At 46.3% G+C, this 11,160-nt stretch overlaps 1 pseudogene; it reads right to left on the bottom strand.

Moving 5' to 3' along the window:
- Window positions 1-552: 552 nt before the first annotated feature.
- On the bottom strand, window positions 553-1,597 carry LOC101131082 (olfactory receptor 7E24-like; annotated as a pseudogene).
- Between the last annotated feature and the right edge of the window lie 9,563 nt (window positions 1,598-11,160).

The following is an 11,160-nucleotide window of genomic DNA, read 5'->3' as shown; positions in this document are numbered from 1 at the left end:
GTTTCTTTTAATGTCACAAAGAGTGTATAAAACGTCACAGGAGTTATACACGTTGTGACATTACCTGTAATACCCTAGAAGGATGTTACTCCTAATATGTCACAGGAGTGTACACGCTTTGATGTTATTTATAATCTCATAGAGAGATATGACTTCAAATATCACAGTGGATGTACACACATAGTGTATACCCTGTGATAGTATTCATAATATCCTAGGGAGACACAACTCCTGATATCACAGTGCGTGTACCCCGTGTGTGTACACCCTTGATATGAGTCATAATATCCACGGTAAATATCACTCCTCATATCACACAGTGTGCACACCCTGTAATATGTTTCATCATACTTTAGGGAGATATTGCTTCTAATATCACAGTGGGTGTACCCCATGTGTGTGTACTCTGTGACAGTATATTCTATATCCTAGAGAGGTATTACTCGTAATGTCACAGTGGGTGTTCACCCTGTGATATCATTCTTATTTGACCTTCCTGCCTTTTTTAACCCACCCTACAAAAGGAATGGAACAGATAAGAAGATATTGAGATTAGACCGTGCTGCCGTGCGGCCGCCGCAGGACACTTTTAATATCCCTGTTTCTCAGGCTGTAGATGAAGGGGTTCAGCATGGGAGTGACCATCTTGTACATCACTGAGGCCGCTGTAGCCTTTCTTAGGGAAGATGACACATCTGAACTGAGGTACCCTCCAACGCCTGTTCCATAAAATCAGCAAACAACTGACAGGTGAGACCCACAGGTGGAGAAGGTTTTATACTTCCCGCCTGATGATGAAACCCTCAGAATGCAGGAAACAATTTTAGAGTAAGAGAAAAGGGTCCCCGAGATGGGGAGGAAACCAAATATGACAGCAGGGAAATACATGATGATGTTATTGGTGAAGGTGTCACAACATGCAAGATGGGGGAGTTGAGAAGGGTCACAGAAGAAATTAGGAATTTCCACATCCTTGAAGCAGGTCATTTGTAAGGCAATCAAGTTGTGCAGCTGGGAGTCTAAAAGACTGAGAAAAAAAAAAAGACAACAAAAGTAGGAAGCCACAGAAACACGGATTCATGATGGCTGAATGATATAGAGGGTGACAGATGGCTACAAACCGGTCATAGGCCATCACACTCAGGAGCATGTCTCTCTTCCATGCCTCCAAAAATGGCAAAGAGAGACATCTGAGTCAGGCGGCCTGCATAGGAGATCACTCTGCTGTGAGACTAGATGTCCACAATCATCTTGGGGACAATGGTGGAGGTGAAACCGATGTCAGGCAAGGACAGGTTGGAGAGTAAGAAGTACATGGGGGTGTGGAGGTGGGAGTCAGGGCTGACAGCCAGCATGACGAGCGGCTTCTCCAGCACCGTGACCAGGCACATGGACAGGAACAGCCCAGTGAGGATCAGCTGCCGTTCTGGATCCTCTGTGGTCCTAGGAGGAGGAATATAGAGACATCCATTAGATTCTGTGGGTCTGTAGAGATTGGACACCTTTTGCCTAGAAAAGAGGGTTGAGAAATCGGAAACAAGTAAACCAACACCCAGCATCGTGTCTGCATTTTGGATAGAAGCAATTCACAAGTCATGTTTTCAGATTTCAGAGCAATCCACACTCAGCAATATTTTGCAGTTCTGAAAAACTCAATTGTCTTCTAATGCTTTCATCATTGATTTCTGTGTTATTCACTTCTTGTTGTACACACCTGCCTCAGAGACACTAGATTCAAGAATATTCCAAGAACCAGATCATCATACATAACAAATTCGTAATTGCTAGAAAATATAGCCTGTCTTTACCGAAGGAAACTATGTAATAAAACCATTCTCTTCACTTTAAGAAAAAGGTTATCCTAATTAAAGGAAATTAAGAACTCAAATGTTTTATTTTATTCGAATAGATTGATACAAATTCCCTTGATTTAGAACATCTGTAAACACTGTATAGCCATCTGGAAATGAAATGAAAGCTGATAGTTCATAAGCAGAAAATAGTTCCACAGGCCAGTTGGGTCCTAGTGATTTCATCATTCTGTTTTCTGACTTTTCTCCTTCAAGAGAGTAATTGCTTACTCAAATCAGTGGGTCTTGTTTCCAAATTCATGGAAGCTATAACTCCTGTCCTTAGCTTCGGTGGACTTAAGAGTTTTCATCAGAACGTTTGGCAGGACACTGTGGCTCACGCCTCTGATCCCAGCACTTTGAGAGGCCAAGGAGGGTGAATCACGAGGTCAGGAGATCAAGACCATACCGGCCAACATGATGAAACCCTGCCTCTACTGAAAACACAAAAACCTCACCCAGTATGGCGGCGCACACCTGTAGTCCCAGCTACTTGGGAGGCTGTGGCAGGAGAATGGCTTGAACTTGGGAGGCAGAGGCTACAGTGAGCCGAGATCACACCACTGCACTCCAGCCTTGGCAACAAGAGCAAAACTCCTTCTCAAAAAAACAAAAAACCAAAAACACACGCTCTATCACACTGACGTCACACTGATGACAGCCAATTTTTGTGAACCAAGGAAGTGTCAATTCAATAATTCACATAGATGTTTCCTTTTGCTATCTCCTATGTGCCAAGCAAGATATAGGCTCTGGGGAATCAGAAACAGGAGACTCACTTGTTCCTCTCGCAATACTCAGTACTTACTGAGATAAGGACAAAATAAAATGTCCTGTCTGGAATGCAGGGAAACCAGAACTTCAGGTCGGGATATTTCCGTTGAACAGTATGGAGTTTAAGCTTAAAATATTAATGAATGTATCTAAAATTCACTTTGCCTTTACTTTACGCATCCATCACGTAGAGATCACACAGCAGGCAACCACAATCGGTTTAATCATCGCTCACTTCCATTGGATCAATTAGAAATCAACTCAGATCAGAGTGCTGAGTCTCAGAGGATGGACGTCTCACCCCTTGCCATACAGATAAGTAGAAAGGGTGGTATTGAAAATTAATGACCAGACTCTAAGTCCCAGGCACTATACTTGATGGTCTCCCAACCCTCAAAATGTTGTGGGTTCTTTTTTGTTTTTGTATTTGTTTTTTTTTCAGATGGAGTCTCGTTCTGTTGCCCAGACTGGAGTGCAGTGGAGTGATCTCGGCTCACTGCAACCTCTGCATCCCAGGTTCAAGCTATTCTCTTGCCTCAACCTGCCGAGTAGCTGAGATTACAGTCGCCCGCCACTACGCCAGGCTCATTTTTTTCTCTTTTTAGGAGAGACGGGGTTTCACATGTTGGCCAGGCTGGTCTCGAACACCCGACCTTGTGATTCGCCTGCCTCAGCCTCCCAAAGGGCTGGGATTACAGGCGTGAGCCACTACTCCCAGCTTCCAAAAGTTTTCAACAGAGCTCAGAGGTCTTAACCACAGGCATATCGGAGGAGCATTTTTGAAACGCTTTCCAGCTTCCTCAATAGGAATGGAAGCCAAACCCCGAAGTGATGACTCCTTTGAGGAAGTCGAGAGCTGTAAGGAAAGCCAGGAACAGGGGCAAGGGAGAGATGCATCCCGAATGATCCTGTGCCAATTCTTTCCGGAATCTTTGATGTGATTTCAGCTGCCCTTTCCATAGTTGACACAGTGATTGTGGCACCCACTGGTCTAGCTGTGGTCTAAAAGGAACACTCAAAGGGAAGGGCACAGTGAGCAGGGGCATCGGCCCGAGTGACAAGGATTGGAGGGGGCAGGTTGGATGCAGGGAGAGGACTGGCCAAATGCCGTGTGTCTGGCCTTAGACTGCCTGGTTCAAATTGGGCTTCACCCTTTTTGACTTCATGATCTGGTACAAGTTCTATGAAAATGCGTTGCTCCTTTTCTAGTCTGTAAAATCATCATGAAATGTGCACTAATAACTGAGAGACTACACAGATGAAATGAAACAAGCTGCATAGAGCACAGAGCTCAGAGCCTGTCCCTTAGGAAGCCCTCAGTTAAGGGTTCATGATGCCATGGTGTCTGTCGTCATCCTCTTTATCCTCATCATCACCTTCATCATCTTTTTGTTGTTCTTAGGGAATAGTTTAGAGGGACTGATTCCCTGCTATCATGAGTGAGATGTCTATGAAAAGGACAACCAGTGGGGGAGGAAAGAAAAATTTTGAAGAAGATTTCTGAGACCCCCAGCACAACCAACAACAGAAACTGCACAGTCTGCTGAGCATATAGTTTGCACATTGGTCTCCTCCCATCTGCCCACCGCACTCTCCTGTTTGTCCTGAGGAGGAGGAAACAAAAGAAGGCTCCCGACCGTCCCTCAGCACTCACTTGAAGGGGTGGCCTGCCCCTCCACACCTGTGGGTATTTCTAGTTGGGTGGGATGAGAGACTGAGGAAAGAAATAAGACACAGAGACAAAGTATAGAGAAACAACAGTGAGCCCAGGGGACCGGCGCTCAGCATACCAAGGATCTGCACCGACACCAGCCTCTGAGTTCCCTCAGTTTTTATTAATTATTATTTTTATTATTTTAGCAAAAAGGAATGTAGTAGGAGGGCAGGGTGATAATAAGGAGGTCAGCAACGAACATGCGAGCAATGGAATCTATGTCATAATGAAGTTCAAGGGAAGGTGCTATGACTGAATGTGTACGTAAGCCAGATTTATGTTTCTGTCCACCCAAACATCTCAGTGGAGTAAAGAATAACAAGGCAGCATGGCTGCAAACATGTCTCACCTCCCACCATAGGGCGGTTTTTCCCCCATCTCAGAATTGAACAAATGTACAATCGGGTTTTATACAGAGACATTCAGTTCCCAGGGGCAGGCAGGAGACTGTGGCCTTCCTCTCTCTCATCTGCGAGAGGCTTTCCTCTTTGACTAATCCACCTCAGCACAGACCATTTACGGGTGTCGGGCTCGGAGACGGTCAGGTCTTTCTCCTCCCATGAGGCCACTTTTCAGACTATCACATTGGGAGAAACCTTGGACAATATGCCGCTTTCAAGGGCAAGGCTCCCTGTGGCTTTCCACAGTGTATTGTGCCCCTGGTTTATTGAGACTAGAGAATGGCGATGACTTTCACCAAGTATACTGCTTGGAAACATCTTGTTAACAAGGCATGTCATGCACAGCCCTATATCCCTTATATCTTGATTTCATATGACACATGTTTTTGTGAGCTTCAGGTTGGGTCAAAGTGGCTAGGGCAAAGCTACACATTAACAACAGCTCAGCAAAGCAATTGTTGAAAGTAAAGGTCTTTTTCAAAATGGAGTCTCTTATGTCTTTCCTTTCTACATAGACACAGTAAGAGTCTGATCTCACTTTCTTTTGCCTGCACTCACTGAACTGTCCTTCCCCTCTGCTGGGCCATGACCACGGAGAACAGGTCCACTGTCCTCCCTGCGTGGTGCACGATGGAGGCTCAGACTCCATCCTCAAGGCTGGCCAGAAGACAGGGTGAGACATGAGCTTCCTGATACAGGTGACGGGTGTGGAGCCCACAGGACTGGAACCTCACACTGCAGGGCTGGAGGCACAGACTGAGTATTTACTGTTCTGTGGCCTGGGGGATTCAAAACACAGAGCTCCTCATTAGCCAAAGTCACCCAAGTTCCCCAGCCTCTAAGGATTCCTCATAATAATGCAAGAAGAAGAAGAGAAAAGTGAGTGTCCATAGAAGCTTTGGGGCTCTTCTTCTAATCAGGAGAAAGCTGGTGTGTATTATTCGCTTCTTTCTCTTGTTTTTAAAGATCCAACTGCTTTAATTTTCATCTTTTATTATGGGAAAATATACCACATATAAATATTAAAAATTATATATATATTAGTTCATATAGAATGGCCAGTATAAACATTTACAGTTTCCACTCTTTTTCACTTTACAGTTTCATGACATTAAGTACGTTCACATTGTTTAGCAACCATCACCGCCATCATCTCCGGAACAGTTTTATCTTTGAAAATGGAAATTGCACCCATTCAGCAAGCTCTCCACTCCTCTCTCTCACCCACCCGTGGGGGCCACCTTTATATTTTGCAACTCTATAAGTTTAACTACTCTAGACAGTTTATAGATAAGTGGAATCATACCGTGTTTAATTTTTTTGTTTTGGAGACAGTCTTTCTCTGTCGCCCAGGCTGGAGTGCAGTGGCATGATCTTGGCTCACTGCAACCCCCCGCATCTTGGGTTCAAGTGATTCTTGTGTCTCAGTCTCCCGAGTAGCTGGGATTACAGGTGTGCGCTATCACGCCCAGCTAATTTTTGTATTTTTACTAGAGACGAGGTTTCACCATATTGGCCAGGCTGGTCTCAAACTCCTGAGCTTAAGTGATCCACCTGCGTCAGCCTCCCAAAGTGCTGGGGTTCCAGGTGCGAGCCACTGAGCCTGGGCGTGTTTATCCTTTTGGGATTTATTTATTTCACTGACGAGAATGTCTTCAAGGTTCATCCATGCTGCGGCCTGCGTCAGAAGTGCCTGTTTGTTTTTGTTGTTTTTTTTGTTTTGTTTTGGTTTTATTTTGTTTTGTTTTGCGTTTTCATGGACCCTCACTCTGTCGCACAGGCTGGAGTGCAGTGGCACAATGTGGGCTCACTGCCACCACTGCCTCCTGGGTTCGAGCGATTCTTGTGCCTCAGCCTCCTGAGTAGCTGAGATTACAGGTGCGTGCCACCACACCAGCTAATTTTTGTATTTTTAGTAAAGATGGGGTTTGCCATGTTGGCCAAGCTGGTCTTGAACTCCTGACCTCAGGTGATCCACCCGCCTCAACTTCCCAAAGTGATAGGATTACAGGCGTGAGCCACTGTGCCCAGCCCAAGGATGAGTATATTTTCTATAGACTTTTGATGATAATACTTTGACAGCAAATATATTGTGACTATATATATATAGAGAGAGAGAGAGAGAGAGAGAGAGCGTGTGAGAGAAAGAGAGAAAGAGAGTCTCCCTTTGTCACTCAGGCTGGAGTGCAGTCGCACAATCATAGCGTGCCACGGCCTTGAATTTCTGGGCTCAAACAATCCTCTCACCTCAGCCTCCTGAGTAGCTGGGACTACAGGCGTGTACTACCATGCCTGGCTAACTTTTTATAATATTTTTTTGTAGAGATGAGGTCTGACTTTGTTGCCCGGGCTGGTCTTAAACTCCTGGCTGAAAGTGATCCTCCTGCCATGGCCTCCCCAAGTGCTGGGATTACAGGTGTGAGCCATTGCATCTGGTGTGAAGCTGGGATTGCAGGTGTGAGACATGGCATCTGGTGTGAATATCTCCTGGTAAGTACCTTGTACTTTCACTTTCATTAAGATGTCTTTCGACCTCGTAAAATTATCTGAAAAACAGGGATGAAACACTGTTCTGCTCCATCTTCCCTGCAGGCACTTGGTCCCCATCCTGCTCTCTTGCCTCCCTCTTCTAGTGAAAGGCCAGACAGGAACTATTGCAGGTTTATGGGCCATGTGGTCTCTGTTGCAAATATAACAGCTCTGCTGTTGTAGTGCAAAAGCAACCACAGACCATATGGAAACCATCTTTCCTGCATGGCCTGTGTAATATTTTAGAAATACACGTTGGGTCACACCACTGCCTGACTTAAAACATATAGATGACCTCTTCCCTCTCCTAAGCTGTTAGGTTGGTGCAAAAGTAATTGATGTTTCCATTAAAAGTAATGGCAGAAATTGGCTGGGCATGGTGGCTCACACCTGTAATTCCAGCAGTTTGGGAGACCGAGGCAGGTGGATCACTTGAGGTCAGTGGTTTGAGATCAGCCTGGGCAACATGGTGAAACCCCATCTCTACTAAAAATACAAAAATTAAAATTAGCTGGGTGTGGTGGCGTGCACCTGTAGTCCCAGCTACTTGAGAGGATGAGGCAGGAAAATGGCTTGAACCTGGGAGGCAGAGGTTGCAGTGATCCAAGATCACACCACTGCACTCCAACCTGGATGACTGAGACACACTTTGATAAAAAAAAAAAAAAGAAAGTAATGGCGGAAATCACAATTACTTTTGCACCAACCTAATAAAAGTCAAGTCCTGACCACAGCCTAGGAAGCCGGCTATGACCTGGCTCTTTTCACCCTCCCCAAGTTCAACTCCCGAGAACTTCCATTTCTTCTCCGCTCCCCGCTCTGGCCTCCCATTCCTCACTCGTGTTGCATCAGATGCCTGCGCACCCTGGTGTTTCTGCATGTGCTCTTCTGTTAGCCTGGAAAGTTCTTTCCTCCCTCTTCATCCAGCACTACTAGATACCTCCCCCTGCCTTAGCCTAGCCAGGTCCTCTGTCATTTAGTCTGAGTATCTTGAACGTCTTCTTCACAGCCCAACTTACAATCCTCACTCATTTGCTGAGTGGGTGCCATCCTTTCCACCTAGAATGCAAGCTCCCTGAGGGCAGGGGCTTGAACCGTCTTGTTCTTTGCCAAATCCCCAGTGCCATCTCTGGCACAGAGTGGGCATTATGAAAATATTTGCTGAGTGCATAAAAGGAGGGAATCATGGATTTAAGTACTTGGCTTGGTGTCCTGGGGATGGGGCTCCATAAAATCAGTTCCCATTTTTTCTCTCTCCTCTTCTCCTGGGAGGTGGGTGTCTGGGTTCTCCTGCCAGGAGAGCTTCTCTCTCATAAGACTCCAGGTGCCTCTTGGCCTAGGCCTGCCTCCTGCTAAGTGAGACTCTTTAGGGCTAGTCTGCATCTACTCTGCTGAGATGCAGCCACCAGAGATGGGCAACATGGGCAACGCTTGACAAGTCCCAGGAATGAGGCTTCCTAGTCATCTGAATCAACTAGTCTGAAGTTACAAACTCACCAGATGTTGGTCAGCTGGAATCTTAGTGATGAGATGGTCCAACCCCTCTTGTTGTAGTCAAGTCACTTGTGCAAAGCCACCACTTAGCTGGGACTCCAAGCTCAGACCAGGGCTCTCTTCATGGTCCCAGGCTTTACACTAAGGGAATGTCAACTGTTCTCTAGAATCACTTGGACTACCTTATACTTTTGTGTCTCCTTTTCCTATTCGGTATTCTGGAAAAACAGAGTTTTCCTTGTGATTGAACAGAATCTCCACACTGTGTTATTGCCGGCATTGTTCGAAATTTAGCCTTGGTTCATCTCCAGCTGGAGTGAATGACTTGAATTGGATCAGCTGCTGGATGCGCTGGGGAGCCTCCTAAGGGAGACCTATGGCCTTTAAGGCTCCTTTCCACCCTTAGATCCTGACTTGGGGCAAACACACACTCCAGCTCCTTCATGTCCAGATAAGACACCCAGAGGCCATGGCGAGGGTTCCCCCTGTCGGGGTCATATTGCTGTTGAGAGGATCAAGGCAGCAGTCAGGGCCCGAGCGTTGTCCAGAAGAAAGCACAAAGCATACCGAGCGCTGGTCTGACAGCACTTAGGGGTGTGACAAAACCTTCTGTCATGGAACCAGAGATTGGAGACCATGGGAACACATCTGAATCCACATCTCCGTGACAAGGTGGTGCCGATCTCCAGTGGCCCTCCCTGGTGGGGAAATCACATAGCTCTGACTCTGGAGCGTGTTGTTGTGTTTCTCTTTCAGTATGAGCTTCTCTGTGGCCCTGGAGTTCCTCCCTTATGAAACAATGATGCCTCCCAACACAGGACATCCCAGGCTGCAAGCCTGTCCCTTCTGCCCAGCTTCCTTACCCCTGTGCCCCAAAAGCCCACAGCAGGGCCTGCCAGAGGCTGGTGACATATCTGTCACTGTCCCAAGGGGGCAGGGGCAGCGATGGAAATATTAGGCCACAAAAGTCATGTCTGCAGGCACATATGAGGTAAACACCCAAAGCGAGATGTCAATGAAACAGTAATTCGGTGGAACAGGAGAGGTCATATTCTCATGCAAGACTGTCGAAATGCATAAGTCTCCTTGGGCACAATCTGCCAGGGGACAATGGTTCATGCCGAGCCAGCTATTACACTGCCTTGCTAAGAACTTCCAACACACACTTAGACACACAGATACACACGCACATATGCATGCACACATATGCATGCATACAAACATGCACCCACACACACACGGAAGCACACATACACATACACATACATACAGGCACACACATGCACACACACAGATACACATGCACACACAGATACACACATGCACACAAACACATGAAGGCACACACATGCACATGCATACAGACACATGCACACACATGCACACAAATACATACACACGCACACACAGATACACATATGCACAGTTACACATGCAAACACACATGCACATGCACAGACACATATGCACACACATACATGCACACACATGCACACACAGAGATACACATGCACATACAGTCACACACATGCAAACATGCACATGCAGATACGCATGTACACACATGTACACACAAACACACACATGCACACATATACATGCACACACAAAAACACGTGCACACACACATGCACACACGCATATACACATGCAGATGCACACACAGACACATGCACACAGATACAGACACACATGCACACAGACGCAAACACATGCACACATCCACATGCACACACACGCACACACATAGGCACGCACATGCACATGCACACACGCATGCGCATGCTTACAGATGCACATGCACGCTTGCACACGTGCACACGCATGCACACACGTGAACACACATGCACACACATGCACACATGCACGTGCACACACATGCACACAAACGTGCACACATGCACACACACGCACACACATGCACACACACGCACACATACACACACACCACTCCTTTTCCATTTCTCTAATTTCCAATTTTTTTCTATGAGCTTCCTCAGACTCATGATCTTGATTCTAGAATGAATTCAGGGAGTAAGTCTGTATTATTGAAATGACAGTAAATTCAAACATGCCTAAGAAGCTTTTTCAATGTTGGGGAAACCATCTCACAGATCATTCAAATGACCCCAGGAGACACTTCACCAGGAACACTTGTTCATCTCCCTCTCCCTTCTGCCAACCTCTGTGCTTTAATGTCAGGGGACCAACCTCTCGATTTTGGTTTCTCACCTCTTTGTCCCCATGTACACTGGACTGCACTACTGTGTCAAAGCTACTTGCAGCCTGACCTGGGAAATGCACTTTTGGATTCACTCGATTTGCCATCTATTTGGGTGGTTTGGGCTGGAAACTGCCCTGCTCACACTCGTGGCTCCCAGCTGCTCCTGCTTTGGGG

Source organism: Gorilla gorilla, chromosome 3 (assembly GCF_029281585.2).
Source record: "Gorilla gorilla gorilla isolate KB3781 chromosome 3, NHGRI_mGorGor1-v2.1_pri, whole genome shotgun sequence".
NCBI lineage: Eukaryota > Metazoa > Chordata > Mammalia > Primates > Hominidae > Gorilla > Gorilla gorilla.
Note: the sequence above shows the minus strand (reverse complement) of the source record. Positions and strands in the feature narration are given on the sequence as shown.